Source organism: Biomphalaria glabrata, chromosome 3, assembly GCF_947242115.1.
Source record: "Biomphalaria glabrata chromosome 3, xgBioGlab47.1, whole genome shotgun sequence".
Lineage (NCBI taxonomy): Eukaryota > Metazoa > Mollusca > Gastropoda > Planorbidae > Biomphalaria > Biomphalaria glabrata.
In genome coordinates this window covers 9,568,562-9,585,311 of record NC_074713.1, presented here as the reverse complement: position 1 = coordinate 9,585,311, position 16,750 = coordinate 9,568,562, and the positions used below count along the sequence as shown (strand labels likewise).

General features: G+C 37.2%; 1 protein-coding gene across 3 annotated transcripts in view; it reads left to right on the top strand.

Annotated features, from left to right (window-relative positions):
- Positions 1-16,750, top strand: part of LOC106071369 (uncharacterized) — a 108,593-nt gene that overhangs the window by 71,679 nt on the left and 20,164 nt on the right. Inside the window, exon 1 of one of the 3 annotated variants that reach the window (XM_056024536.1) lies at positions 12,392-12,620. The exons of the other annotated variants lie outside the window; for them this stretch is intronic. The gene's annotated coding sequence lies outside the window, so the exon portion shown is untranslated. Of the gene's footprint in view, positions 1-12,391; positions 12,621-16,750 lie in introns of those variants that run through there. 3 annotated transcript variants of the gene reach the window in all.

The window sequence follows — 16,750 nt, the reverse complement described above, 5'->3', positions numbered from 1 at the left end:
TTGCTTTGATTTAAAAAAAAATAAAAAAATATTGGCGTGTATAATGATATTTCAAAAGACGACATTCAAACAGAAATACCACGTGACTGAGAAGGGATCTAAAGGCAACAAAAGATATTCTTGAAGAACAAAAAAGTTGACAGTGCATGATTCATATGCCATTAAGACCTTAAAAAATATCTCTAAATCATTGAACAAAGCCTTCAACCGTTTCTTACCATCTTCTTATCTATGGCCTCATGTGAAAAAGGATTTTTTAATTAAAATTAAGAACTCTTTGAGACAAATGAACAAACGACACTTTCATAAAGAGGAATTTGTTTTTAAAATGAGATCGTTAAAGACATTCACTTTATTGACGTTAAGGATACGTTTTTCAAGTTTGAAATCCAGGGGGAAAAAAAGTGTAATTGACTTAGAGTTACATTGTTGCTAAAATTGAATTCTAGATTAATGGCAATGTCTTCAATTCCATAGATTAAGGATGTGTGCAGAGTTTCACATGACTACGCTAACACAGTGAACTGTAGATAAATTGTAATAAACAAATGAATTTTTAAATTTCATAGACACTCATCTCATATTTGTTAAACAATCAAATAACGTAGGTAATTGTTAACTATATGTATTACAGCGCAACAAACAAACGAAAAAAATTTTTTAAAGGGGGGCAGGGGGTGACACCCTGAGCTGACCGCACCGGGTGACACCCACCCTAGTGACCCCACTGGCTATAGCCTTCGAGTTCAAATCCAAGTCTTTCAACTTTTTATATTTTTTTTAAATATATGCATTTAAAAAGCGACCACCCATTCTTTCTCCCCCAACCTTTCCCTAACTGGTCCAGACTGGTGACAGGATCATAGGGTAGTGAGAAAGCTAAACAAAAACAATTGGTAAAAAATATTTCTAATCGCAAAGATGTATAATTGTAAGTCTAGATCTATTCTAAGTGTAATCGCATGACTGACACCAAACTAATTGATACAACTTCACGTAATATAAGCTTGTTTCTTTTTATTTAAAAAAAAAAAACATTCTCATATCTGTACGTTGTGTTTGTAACTTTCGCTTTGAGAGTATTGTTCACGGTGTGTTGATTAACTTATTGACTTCACTGTTCATAAATGAGCTCAACTTTAAACTCATTAGTGGACGTTTAAAAGCTCAGTTAGGAGATTAAATGTTTCTATTCTTTCCTTTTCAACTCTCCAATCCGCTTATCAATTGTCCTCTCTACGCGATCTACCATGTGTCCATTCTTGTCAACCTATTGAAATGGTGTCATGACCTACTTTCTGACCACGTGACATACTCTCTAAAGACACCAAAACGAGCTCTTTTTACTTTCCGCAAAATTCAAATGTTTGCCAAGTCCGTTTTATGTCGATCTCAATTTGTTGAGGATTTTCACGAGAAACTAAACAATGTCAAGGACGCTCAATCGAACTTCACTGTTGCCAACTAAAAAAAAACAATATAGAATTGGGCTACAAACGGAAGAGCTAAGAAAATTTTATTCTGAAATAAATATGTAACTTTTACATAGTTTACCGGCACTTTCTTTAGTCTGTATACCTGATACACCAAAAAGTTACATATTTATAGGTTTTCTCCTATATATAAAAATAGACACAAATCTTAGTATTTAGACACAGGCAGATATTTACCATTTCCTTTCGGCTGTTTTTGGTAATTTTGTTGGGTTTTTTTTTTTTTTTTTGTTTCTGTAGCAAAATAAATGTGGCCAGAATTTTTTAAAGTAAATTTTACATCTCAAAATTCTTAATATATTATATTAGATCTAATTATTTATTTTTCAATTAAATGTTGTTTCTTAGTTTGTTTGTTGGGATTTGTAAAATACTTATATCTGTCTGTCTGTGTGTCTGTCTGGTAAAATGTGTTAACACCTTATTTCTTACACAACCATTTTTCTGATCAAATTGAAAATGTGCACAATTATTAATTGGCAAAAACAATACATGAATCACACAAAAAAAATCAATTAATTACTGGTAATTATTTCTTTTGTTCGGTACCGACATGGGAAATTTATTCTTCAGTACATGTATTCAGAAATACTACCAAATAGTGTGGTTGTCCCTTCAGATAATTGTACACGTTATTTCTCCCTCATAGCTCATACCAGACGACTAGGCAGCCTGCGTTTAAGAGTATCGCTATATTATTATTATTATTATTATTATTATATTAGTAGGTTATTACTTAAGAGTGGGAGCGCTGTGGTTGAGTTGTAAAGCGCTTGGCTTCCAAAATGAGAGGTCCCGGTTTCGAATCTCGGTGAAGACTGGGATTCTTAATTTCAAGATTTTAAGGTCGCCCGTGAGTTCACTCAAACTCTAATAGGTAGCTGACTATAGTTGAGTAAATTAAAGGCGGTTGGTCGTTGTGCTGACCACATGACACCCTCATCGTTAGCCGTTGGTTAAAGAAATAGATAAACCTTAACATCATCTGCCCTATAAGTCTGAAAGGGGAACTTTTCTTTTCCATATACAAACTCTTGACCTCAGTGTAGATGTATGTGATAGTAATATCTTTAACTTAGACTACTTGAGCGATTTCACCAAAGATGCTTGCGCTCCATCATGAACATACGGTGGCAAGACCACACTACAAACAGCGATGTCCTTGCGAACGCTGGTATGGACAGTGTAGAGGGACCTGGTCCGACCGTTGCGCTGGGCAGGGCACGTATCCCGTATGAGAGACGAACGTATGTCAAAGGCAGTCTTTTTTTTTTATGGTGAGCTTAAAGGTGGTCGAGGTAACAGAGGCGCCCCACGGAAACGCTACAAAGACCAACTTCGGCGCCAACGTGCCTTAGCTGACATAGAAGAGAGCACATGGTTGCATGCGGCCTCAGAACGAGACAGCTGAAGGTCACTCACAAAGGCCGCGGGATACACATTTGAGACCAAAAGAAAATAAGCTGCCGAGGACAGATGCAAACGGCGAAAAGAAAATCTAAATCGACCACCTTCGGACAATGGTTATGCTTGCCCTGGATGCGGCAAAATATGTAGGTCACAGCTGGGGCTGCGCAGCCACGGGAAATACTGCATTCCTCTCGAATCTTCGGACTCGAAGACAAGCCTTATATATATATGTCTTTAACAACGTATACAAAATACAACTCACATTCAGAGCTGCATGTCTTTTTGTCATTCGTCTCCTGGACTTCAACTTTCACTCTCCTATCTATAACTTCCAATGCAATGGACCTGCTCGTGGTTACATCAGAATCTATTCCTGTCAACAGAAGCGCACAAACACTCCATTACACCTGGTCGTGTGGTAGGTGCTTTATAGATGGCCTGAACACTTACCTGCGACGTCGCTGCCTGTGGGCATGTATAAAGATACTTTCGGCTTCGGACTGTAGTAACGCTGAACTAGAATTTGGCCCCGCCCGCTACCATTCCCTGCGTCCAGCGGGAGGTCTGTACCAGGACGAATTATCTTCATTTATGAAGGCACATTCATAGCTTATAACATTTTTAAAAATAAATAAATAAAAGAATCGAAATGTATTTTGTACTTTGTGAAGTGCTTGTATGAAATAAATAGATACACTGGTCTATTCCTCTGCTGTGCTGAGATTTGTCATTGGCATGCTAGAAACATCAAACACGAAGCGAGAATAACTTTAATTTGGCTATATTTAGAAATAAAATAGGAGAAGCTAACGCGACATAATTTTTATTTGTTCTAATATTTAAAAAAAAAAAGATTTTGTTAAGCCTTATTTCAACATTCAAATTTATGAAATATAAAGAGAAATAATAAAGTGTATATAATGTCATGTTTGGCTTAAAAACGATAAAAAACGAGCAAAAGAAAAAAACGTTTTATGATACTTTATTTATTTAAATATAACCAATTATGTATCAACAAACTAATAATTTTAAATAGCTTAAATTCAAGTTCTCTTGTATTAATATTGCTAAATACATGCTCATAATTCTATTTTCAAATCGGTCTTTCACAAGTCAATTCATTTAGATTCCCTTTAGTTCAACAATTCTAGACAAAGCTAAGAAGTGATTCACGTTGGATCTTTCACCAAAATCTCTAGACTATGTCATGTGCATTACAATACAAGTATGCAGTAGCCTGAAGTAGTGAATGAAACCTTGACAGCAGCAGCGCCCATTGCCCCCCCACTCCCCTGTGTCCTCCTCTCCCTTCATCTCCACATCCCTCTCTCTCTCTCTCTCTCGGTGAATCGATATTCACCACACTCTTTCATTTGATTCTCATCGATCACCTATCTCTCAAGATCAAAGTGAATACGTCAAGTGATGGGCCAGTTTTGATGACATCTACACACAAAAGCAAGCAGACGTGAGATTGTTGGTGAAAATATATATATATCTTATTTAATCTTATCATCTCATTGGATGAAGTGTTTGAAATATGCTCTCTCTCTCACTCTCACACTCTTCTTTTTTTTCTGTGTTTCTCTCTGTCTTTCTCTTTGTTTCTCTTTCTCTGTCTCTTTCTCTCTCTATCGTTCGGTCTGTAGCTCCATTTTTTTTTGGTTTTTATTTACTTATCTCTTTTTTTTTAATCTTTTCTTGTCTCTCTCTCTCTCTCTCTCTCTCTCTCTCTCTCTCTCTCTATCTATCTCTCTCTCTTTCTCGATCTCTCTCTTAAACTCTCTCTATCTCTCTCTATGTCGATCTCTCTCTTGAACTCTCTATCTCTCTCGATCTCTCTCTCTCTCTCCCTGTCTGTCTGTCTCTATATCGATTGATCTCTCTCTCTTGAACTCTCTCTATCTCGATCATTTTCTCTATATCGATCTCTATCTCAATCTCTCTCTCTTGAACTCTCTCTATCTCTCACTCTCTCTTATTTCCTTTCTCTTATACACTCTATTTTTCCCACTTGTTAGACTAGACATTATTTTGTAGTTTTTCATACCTGTCAAATTGTCATTCCATAACACTATTTTCACTGCCACTACATGTAGTTTTTTCTTTCTTCCTAAACTTGTAATGTTCTCATCTGTTTCCCAATATATAAAAGTAGCCACCTATTTTCATATAATTTCATCTTCCTAATAAAAAAAAGATCTTCTCTTGAAATAAAAAATCCAATCTCCAAATGTTCCCTCGCTGTATTGTCCATCCGTCCAGCAGCTTCACAAGTTCTCAGCATTTGTCCCCTTGCTTTCCTTATAAACATCTTTTTTGGGAAAACTTGGGGGGGGGGGGGGAGTATTTCCTCCCCTTGGTTATAACCCCAGTTATCGCCCATAGATCTGAACTTAAAACCGACGATTACAGCGTCGATCATTGAAATGTCGAAATAACTTCGACGTAATAGGAGTAGTTGGGGGAGGGGGGGGGATAGGAACGGGAGGTTGGGGGGGGGCATCAGGTTCCTAATTCCCAGGGCTATCGATATTTCTGTTTGGTAACATTTTGAGGTTCTGTCAGGGTATTTATTTGTACATTAGGCTCTAATAGCTGGATCAGGACAATTTTGAAGAATCAATGCCAAACATTCTTCACCCTGGAATTACGAGTAATTGTTACCTTGAAGTATTCATGTACTGAAATAAATTGCTTAATATTATTCCTTATATTTTCTCTATTTAGAATGTAAAAAAAAAAGAAATTTATGGAATCCAAGAATAAGCAATGTGTTCAGATTCTGACCAAACTTGGAATGGATATCTCTTTTTTTTTGGTCATTGGAAGTACGGGCAAAATGTGTTGCCCAGAGAGTTATAGGTACTTAAGTGAGAGAAAAGAGAGAGAGAGAGAGAGAGAGAGAGAGAAAAGAGAGAGAAAAGAGAGAGAGAGAGAGAAAAGAGAGAGAAAAGAGAGAGAGAGAGAGAAAAGAGAGAGAAAAGAGAGAGAGAGAGAGAAAAGAGAGAGAAGAGAGAGAGAAAGAGAGAGAAAAGAGAGAGAGAGAGAGATAACTTGAAAGTAAAAAAAAGGTGAGAGCAACGAAAAAAAAATGAGACGACCAAATCGGGGAGTAGAATTCAAGTAAGCCCTCAAGGGGACGAAGCAAGCTCTGGCAATAGATCCTCTACACCACATTCTGATCATGAGTCTGTGGTGTGCCAGCTAATACTTTCGTGTACAGATGGTTGAAAAAAAAATCTGTATTAACAAAAGAACGGTTGATCACCTCGGACATTGGCCAGTCAACATCCATTATTAAAAAAACAAAAAAAAAAAGCCAAATAATTTTCCTAATCACTTGAATTATTTCTATCTAATATTTTTGAAACATTATCTCATTAGAAACTAACAGGAAATGGCTTTATTTCATAGATTAGCGTGAATATATAGTTCTGTGATTAATAGCCAATCCTATTTAAAAATTATAATCCGCAAAATGGTATTGCATTATTTCCAAACTAAAGATCATTAATTTTCTAATACAGTCAAAGTTGCCTATTTGGCGGAGTGAAAATCTTATATCTAGAGTTTCGTAATGCTAACCCTAAGTACAATAATACCAGGCATGAGACCCTCCTTAGCACCTTTGGAGGCAGCCAGGTAGATTGGGGGCTAGGATGGGTTAGGCTGGTCACCTCAATGAAGAGTTTTCACTGAATACTGGCTGATTCAGGCAACCCATTCCATTCTCTTATGGCACTAGGGAAGATGGAGCACTTGTATGAATTTGTCCTAGCATATGGACTAAGAAATTAGCCTCTAACCCAGAACTCACAGCATATATCATATCGTTTCCATTGTGAAGGAACCGCATTTATAAAAGATACTGAATGTTATTTAAATACTAAGACAATCACAATGACATCTCACAGGGCACGTGCATGCATAATGATTACATTCATCAATCAGAGACCCCCCCCCCCTTAAAAAAAAAAAAAAGAATAATAATAGAAAACTGGGTTTAGAGAGAAATCGTCACAAAAACAAATCTTCCATTCATCAACTGAGTTCAGCTGTGGAGATAAATAAAACGCATAGCGTTACTTGACAATAATGAAAGAATACACGGTCAAGGTGTAGAATAAAAATATTCATAATTGCCCCACTTGAGATAATCGCCCCCCTTTTTTTTTATTTAAGGGGAGACAATTAGATAGCGTATTTTTATTTCCTTTCGTTGTAATTATTGGTGGAGTATCGGTGATGACGAGATGATGGTTGGGGCGTGATGGTGCTGAACACCACACACTCACGCTCTCTCTCTCTCTCTCTCTCTCTCTCTCTCTCGCACACAGGCACGCACAGCTTTCACTCACACGTCGCACGAGCACAAATATGCTCACACACCGCCTAAGAAGCAGGTAACAGTGAAACGGTGAAAGAGATGCAGGGAGGAGAGGGAAGATTTGGGGTTTCAAAAGGGGGTCGAATGGAGGGGGGAGGGCTAATAAAGTAAAGGGAGCTTCTGTTGTTAAATAGTTAAAACGTGGCGCCCTCCTCCTTCTCTCTCCTGGTTGTGAGCGCTTCTTTTTCTGTCATGTTGTCAGAGGCCATAACCGTCAGCATGCAAGTGATGACAGGGCCTTGTCATTATGTCATGGCCTGGGAAAATCACTGCAAGCCACGCCCATCGTTAGACGTGCATTAGCTCTGGAGAAGATGTTGGCTGCTTGTGTTTCTTTTTTTTTAGCGCTTTTTTTTTTGTTTAAAGTTTAGCTTTGTTCTTTATAATTTATCTTCCTTTCTTTGATAACAAAAGAACAATTTTTTTTATCTATCTCTTTCTTTCTCCTTCCATCTCTTCTCCCTTCTCATCTTTCTACTCGTCTTTACTTCCTTTCTCTCCCTCAATTCCCCTCTCTATATCTTTCCCTTTCTCTCTCCCTCCCTTGCACACACTCTCTCTCTCCCTCTCCTTCTTTCTATTTCCCTCTGTCTCTCTCTCTCTCTCTATTATAACTCCACATCTCGAGGTGATACATCATTATTAGCATGAAACATCTTTGTTTATTTCATAACAATGCCTTGAAAAACAAAAAAGAATTCACAAATGCATTCATCGTTCTCTTCAGGAAGTACTAGAATAGTGCGTTGTGGGTACTCTAGAAGAAAAAGCCCTCTAGAAGATGGAGTTTACATTGATGTAGGTTATTCTACATGTATTTGAAAAAGGGAGAAAGACCTGACATTTTGAGATCCCTTACATAATGACCAAGAGTTTTGGTTACGTACTAAAAACGTTACACCTGTCCTCCCACACCTCATTTTGTACCTCAGGTACCAACACCTCTAATTTCATTCCCAACCCTTTCCTACTTCCCATTCCATTCCCAGGAACAGTACCCACCACCACATTGCAGTGGCGTAGCTAGGGGGATCCGAATTTTTTTTTACATTAAATATTACCCCCTTATCTCATGTCATGATGTCGAATGTCAAATTGCATCCCTAGAGAGGTCAAGCCCCCCGGGCCCCCAAATCCCTAGTTACGCCACTGCCTCATTGTACTCGCCCCCTCACGCTAACTAACAGCACGCCAGAATTTATTTTTTTTAAATATGATATTAATAAATCTATCTCACCACTTTCCTAGCCCATATAAAGACACGTAGCCACTTAATAAATACAAATCTTAATTTTTAACAAAAAATTAAAAACAAAATTGTTTAAGAACTGAAACTTGCTACTCGAGTCAAGTCTTCGTAGCAATGTAGCATGTCAAGAAACATCATTAGCCAAAACATGTCGTCATTAACTCCCCTTCACATTTTTCTACCCCCGACAGCCTGTCAAGAATGAGCCTGGAAAAGGCGATAATTCACATTTGCTATGCATTAGTGTTTTTATCATCAAAGTAACACATTTCATTTGGTGTCCAAAAAAGGACATAACAGGAAACAGAATTTAAATATCTCAAAGATAACATTTCGATATTTAAAAAAGGTCACTTTGTCCTTACAGCTGCCTGCTCTGGCTGTTTTCCAACTCACCCATAGTGTAGTCCAGGGTGAGGGTTAGGGCTGGGAAACTGGAAGATTGTTATTCAAAGTTAAATGTGTACTTTCCAGTTCGTTAACACGTTAGCTGTCAACCTAGTAATCTCAAAGGACGTGTGTGTAGTGAATGAACACACGTATAAGAGAGATAGATAAGATAGATAGATAGATAGATAGATAGATAGATAGATAGATAGATAGATAGATAGATAGATAGATAGATAGATAGATAGATAGATAGATAGATATAATATACCGAAATAACATAGATAATTATCGAAATAACATGATGATAACTAGTGTTCTCCAGGGGGGCAGACGGCTGTGCACTAACCTATGTGTCCTGTTAGCAAATAGTATCTTTTAGTAATTACCGTATGAGTACACACAAAACTTCCAGGCGTAAAGAGCGGAAAATTGAGTACGCCACCGACAAACAAGGTTTTGTCTATGTGTGATAAAGAGATAGATCTGTGGTAATGACCAAGTCTTCCTCGTGACTCTACCTCGTGAAAGATCGTTTGCTGTGTTGGTGGCTATTAAAAGTTACAAAGAAAAAAAAAACGGAACAAATTGAATTTCATCATTATTTCAATTGCTTCCTGTAAATCTCGCTAGGACATAAATTTCTATGCGAGAATGACAAGGCTATGAACCTTTGGGTAATATGTCGCCATAGTAATTGCTGAGATCTCGTGGCTACATGAGACTTGAGTGCGAGACTGAGTCGTGGCTCGAGTACCAGCTTGATGGAATTACTGGGACTGCTCCAAGACTTGGATTACTTCCCTTTCAATGTTAGTGATAAACAAACAATTATTGATCTTGTCGTCTTCTGAAATCAAGCTGCTGTTAGAGCTGAATTGAAATTTTAGGAAACTAAAAAGATAAACAGTGATCAAGTCTAGATTAAATTCTAAATGTTTTTTTTTGTTGTCTTTGAGTTATGCTTCAGCTAGGCTGTAGTGTAATAAGTACTTTTTTTTTATACATGAACCCCGACGAAGTAAGTAATTGATGCCTTTGTACTGAAGGTCCCCTCATCAGCATTAGGTATGCACAAGTGAAAACAGATGGTCTAATACTGATGGTGATCGATCCGGCCTACGTGTCAGCCACTGTGATACCAGTGGTCACATTCTGTTGTTGTTGTTGTTGTGTATGGTGTCAGACCTGCACCTCAAACTTCAGTGTACTGATGTACGTGTAGATGTAGTTTTAAAAAAAAATTGATCCTTTAACGAAATTAGGCCTTTAGGTATAACTTTCCTTACTAGAAGTCACATGACTAAATCACCTACTTATTTTTTAAAGACAACATAGAAAGGTCCAAACTTTGGGAGATGTGCTAACAGATGAATCTAGAGATGTAGATCTTAGAAAGAAAGTGCATTTAGATTGGTCAGACTTAAGATAGTAAAGTAAGTACCCCTTTCAGATATTGCGATCTTTAGGGCAGATGATGTTAAGGCCATCTGTTTATTTCGCCAACGGTTAACGAGCAGGGTGTTATGTGGCCAGCACAACGACCAACCGCCTTTACTTTCACCAACTAAAGTCAGGTGCCCATTAGAGTTGGGTGGACTCAGGGGTGCCCTAAAAATCCCGAAATTCAAAATCTTAGTCTTCGTCAGTAAATGTTGCGTTCAAAGACAGTCAGCTACTGTGCGTCTATACACTAAGTGCCTAACAAACAGGAAGAAGAGTCGCGTGTTTGCCTACGTTCCTTGAGGAACTCAAAGGATAGATGATTATGATGATGATGATGACGATATTTAAAGGCTATCATGGTATTTTTATATATCTTTAGTTTACATGAATGGGTTAATAAGATTGATGCCAATGCTATATGACACTAATGTACCAGAATGTTTAGACTCCATCGTCGCCATTCGTTGGGTTGTCTCTTCAGATAGTCAAACTAAAACTTGTGTCTTATTCAAGAAATATGAACATATCTTTTATTGACAACATATACAGCTCTTGACGTCAATGTAGATGTGAGTAGAAAAACAAGGGAAGCAATAATATGTTAAGCAACAACTTGCATTAAAACTCCATGTCTGTCTTTTGTCTCCTATGCCAGCCGTCTCCCACTTTCACTACCCTGTTTATAACCTGTACTCTGAATGACTTACCGTACTCGTGGTAACATTGGAATGTATTTAACTGCACACACACACAAACTTTAAGGTTGATCTTTTAACTTTACACTTTGTTTGAAGACAACTGCATTTTATTTAAAGACAACTTCACACTTTAGTTAAAGACTACTCTACTTTTTATTTTTGACAATTATTCCACATCATACTTCAAGACTACTTCACATTTTATTAGAAGCCGATTGTGTATTGTACTGAAAGAGAGCCTTGCATTTTATTATAAGACAGCTTTATACTTTATTAGAAGACAATCTTACGCCTTATTTAGAGACAACTTTACATTTTATTTGAAGACAACTTCACACTTTGTTCAAAGTCAATTTTACACTTTGTTTAAAGATAACTTCACATTTTATCCAAAGACAGCATAAGGTTTTACTTTAAAAACAACTTTACATTTTATTTAAAGACAATATCACATTCTATTTAAAGACTAATTTACATTTTATTTAAAGATAGCACCGCACCTTAGGTACAGAGACTATATTATAAAACAATAGAACCTTTTAGTTGTAATTGCTACTATAGGTAACACAAACTATCGTAACTATTTTTAGCATTTAACCCTTAAGGCGCGTGTTGTAGTATTGCCTTCAAACATTAGAACTGTAATTTCATTTTATATGAGCTCATTGTAAAACAGCTCAGCACTTTAAGGGTTAAAAAATGATGTTAAGACTGATAAAGTGAGACATTATTTTAAACTTAAGATTTCCTTTTGATACACATGATTCATAGATTTAATAGTAAGATGTAATTCCTTTACAAAGACTAGCCATACTCATGGTAGTAGTGTGCGCCACTTGACACCCTCGTTAACCGTTGGCCACGCAGCCTGTGTCACGGGCTGAGAGCTTCAAATGGAATAATGCATGCTTCACCGCCCAAGCTGTAAACGTGCCAAGATGTTACTCCGCCAGATGTATATGTTAGATGCGAGTTTGTGTTTTTGTGTGAGTTTGTGTTTTGTGCGAGTTCGGACGAGCAGACGTGGGAAGGAAAGAACGAAAAGAAGAAACATTCTCGTCCGCAACATCTCACATCCCAGGCACGGCGACGTTTGCAAAGATGAACATTCCCTTTGTGTTCGACTGATGAAATTAAAGGACGGAAAGTCAATACGAAGATAAAGGCCTGACAGACGGGGAGCTAAAGGAAAAGGAGGGGTAATTATTGTAACTCGAGTCAGGTAGAGTTACCGCCCTCACTGAGTGACGTCAGAAAGTCCTCGTTAGCGTTGAGCACGCGAGGCGCTGGATGAGGGTTCTGAACGTATGAAGAGGAGAGGGGGGGGGGAAAACGAGAGGAGGGCTGCTATTGACAGGTGAAAACGCGAATCATTATGACGTATTGATAAAACTGACCTCATTAAGCTAATGAACATCTTCGCGTGGCGTGTGTTAGGATGTGTTTTCTTTGATTTTTTTTTCCCTTCTAAAGTTGCTTTTCATTTCTGATTACAATTGATTCAAACGTATGCCAGGACTTAGGTGCGACCAGGTGACATATAAGAGGTAAGCCTGTTTGTAGATACAAATTGTTCTGACGTGTTCAATGTCATGTGGCTAGAGCTTCTATCTAATGTACAAAATAACGTAAGCTCTACAGCGACTAACACTAACCCATATGGTTAATACTAATAGCGACGTATCAGCCATGTCGCGTTCTATAAACCGTGGATCACGGCCAATAGTGGGCCATAGGTAAGATTGAAACGTAAGTGAATTGTGTGCAATAACTTGTTATAATGGAATTCTTATCTTATCCTATACAGACGTTACTTCTAAATGGAAGATGACTACGTCCTACGCGTGTTCCTAGGTTGATCTAGTCATGCATGTTAATCAATGACTTGAAGTCTGTCAATTCATTTGTTTTCCTGGCTGACTCAGGCAACCCATTCCATGCTCAGCACTACGGAAAAAGCAGCATTTGGGGGGGGGGGGGGGAGGGGGTTGTGATTGCGGCCTAGAATTCTTAAAAGTTAATTCCGCTAACCCAGAGTCCAAAATAGGGAATATTATTTAGGTGGAAGAACTAACATGATTCATGTTTACGAAACAAACAATTTAATTTTTCGAATAGTAATCATGAATTGATTGAACAAATGCTATAAACACACAATGTAGCTTATTTTTAACACTAGATTCACAAAAATTTAGACTTAACATTAGTCCTCAAACTTATTGACTGATCTGACCCCACATCCGATGTAAGCTTATCTCCCCTATCTCTAGTCTCTCAACCCCCATTCTAAACATCGAAACTTCCCTACATCTTTTAGGTAGAAACTCGAAACTTCCAGAAGCCAATGCATACATAAACTTCCTGTTTTAATAACGGATCATTTTTTAAACCAAATAATAATAAAATTGCAAATAATAACATGATAGAATTAAAGTAATGTCATTAGAAGTATTGAACATTTTCATCTATAACTTATACTTGTTATTAGCTATCTCTTTGGTCTGGTGTATCGGGTGTACAGTGAATATAAAATGTTAATTAGCATTGTAATTCAGAAGGTATTGGAAGAATATGTGCACTTTTTTCAGGGCTTTAAAATCTGTACCACTGCAGAGTCTTTCGCTTATTTTATCTTATATAATACAGACGTTACTTCAAAAAAAGAAGATGATTACGTCCTACGCGTCATGCATTTAGTCATGCATATTAACCAATGACTTAAATTCTGCCAAGTCACTGGTTTTCCTGGCTAGCTCAGGCAACCCATTCCATGCTCTAATAGCACTAGGGAAGAATGAGTATTTGTACAAATTTGTCCTAGCATATGGGACGAGGAATGTGCCTTTATCTTTGTGTCTTTCTGAGTATTTTATTAAATTTTGTTTTTGTATTTGGATTATAGCGTTGGCAATAGTGAAAATTTAATTAGCGCCCTTGTCATTATTATGAATCGAACAATTATCGTCATAACCATTAGTATTGCTTTTTATGTTAATATATATATGGATTTCTTAATTACTCAAAATAAGAGCATAAAGCAAATGGATTACTTCTAAGGGAGGCAATGCATGAAATTTTGAATGTTGGGCAACTTGTAAACTATCTTCCTAACATTTTAAGTATTTTCTTTTAAATCGTAAAATAAAAAATAAATTAGTTTGTAAAATTAGAAATTATAATTTTGATAAATCAAGTTTAAAATAAATCTATAATGAGAGTAGTTAGCTATGTAGATATAGCAGTAGTGTTATAGGGCCTACCTGTTTTTTATTAGCTAATATATAGTACAAGAAATTACTTTTCTTAAATCTCCTTTAAACAATTTGTCCACCTAATATGGCTAATGATCCTAATTAGTAAGAAATGACATTTAGATGAAAAATGGATTTTAGGGTAGAGAATTATGAAGTTTGGTTTTCATATACTTGTACAATGCTCAGGTCGTTTTCCAGAAATGGGTTGTTGGGGGTCAGGGATATCTGATACTGTTCTGGAGTAGATGATACTTGTATCATTTTTCTGTCTTTTGTGGGTTCAATGGTTAGGATGGTTAGGTAGCATGTCTTTGATATTAAATAATATTTCTATTACTATTATTATATTTTTAGGTTAATCACTTTTCAATTGTTTATGATTTAATACTTGTGAATTATCAGAACTTACAAATAAAAAAATAATAATATAAAAAAAGCCCACAAAAGAGGCAAGATGGCCCATAAAAGAGGCACATAAAGCCCAAAAAAGAGGCAAAGAAAAGAGGCCTAAGGCCCAAGGATTCCTATGGTGATAAAGCTAAAATTGAATAGCGCAAATTCTGAGGTTTCCTTTAAAAAAAAAAAAAAAGTCTAAAAACAAAAAGACGTATAGGAGAGACAGGGCCGCACATGACTCAATGTTGAATGTTAACGATTGACGACTGAGGTCTGATATCTATCCTATGTAAAGTATTGTATTTCTTGTGGATCAATGTTTTACTAATTTAATGCGTGCATCAATCAAGGTAATAAACTATATGATAAATAGTAAAAAAAATGAATTTTAAACTAGAGAGTATTCACTTCTGTGAAATCAACATTTGCACTTTGATAATAAACTTAATCATTCTAGAGAATCAACGGATCACATCAATATATTCGTCATTGCAAAAGTACGTGTAGCCAATACATTTGTCTCATAGTTTTAGACATGGACTTCTTCTCCGCTGAGTATTGTGATATACGAAACAAATCTGCGGCCAATATAGCTGAGCAATCTATAATAACGTCTAGGACCCCAATTCCTCGTTTAGCATATGGAGACCCGGTACCAGGAGTGTAAGCCACCTCCTTGCTGATAACACAAGAGGATATTGTGCAGGCCGTTACCGTGTTTCAACAGAAACGTGCGCAATCCGAAATGTCGATAGCAAAGAATGGAAAGGGATTGTGTGTCTGTATGTATGCGTGCCTGTGTGCTCGACCACAGACCTTCCAATTTACAAACGGCAGACTGTTCATTAAAAGAAATGTGAATAATGGAAGGACAATCTCTTACAATATGTTATTGTATCAATGACCTTATCTTTGCATATACTAATACAGCCAATATATGGAAGTATTGGTTTTACTAAATTATCTCACTTATTAAAACTCATCGGGTTCGAGTTACTTTGAAATAACGCTTATGTAAGGCAGTAAGATTAGGTTCCCTCAAAACAATCCACCCAGCTACGCCCATGCCCTAACAGTAACGCTAACAAATGTTTGAAAAAAATAAAAGTCAATCCAATGATGACAGATCCGCCATATTTCTCTCTGACGAGGTAAACATCTGAGATTTATTACCTCTCTCTGGCCTCCCCTCCGAGGGGGAGAGGTTTTTTTTTTTTTCATCTCTCCGTCTCTTCGTCTGTTCCTCCAGACGGTGAGGGGATTAGAGAGAGGGAGGAGGGGAGGTGTGTAAGAAAGGAGAAAAAGAATCTCGCGTTTCACGAGCGAGTAAACCAGAGACAAGCCATCACAGGGTGAGCTGACCTAAATAAGCGGGTGTCGGCTTTCTGGGGTGGTGTCGTTGTTACGGGGGACAGGTGTGACTGCTATTTGTCACTGTCTTGCTTGTTATACTTCACCTAGCCCGCACCCACCCTCCCCTCCCCCCTAGCGCACCTACACTTTCACTCACTCACCAGGGATCATCCCAGACATAAGCCTCACTCTATATATAAATGATGGATTACTTTGTTACGAGAATGCCAGGACATTACACGGAACATCTCGTCAATGATGTTTTATAGACGAGGCAATTTGTACGCGCTTTAAGAAAAGGTCGAAACCTTGAACTTATATGGGCTTTATGAAATATTAAAGAAATATCTTTATAAAAATTTTTTTTCAATGTTTCAATGAAACTGCCACGTCTCATGTTGAACAGAGTGCTGAAATGTGTAGCTTGCTGATTCAGCATTACATGCATTTGAAATGTCGCATGCTTAGTGCGAAAGTGTGTGAATAAAAGGTTTTGGTACTAACTAGGAGGGAGTGAGTTCGAATCCCGATATTACTAGAGATGTTCAACTCGAGATGTAATTGGAACTTAGCCGTGTTTACTAAAAGCAGCATCATCTCAGATACCCCCCCCCCCCCCAAGAAAAAAAAAACTGGAGATTTGACCAATTTATCTAATGTAGCAGGAGACACTA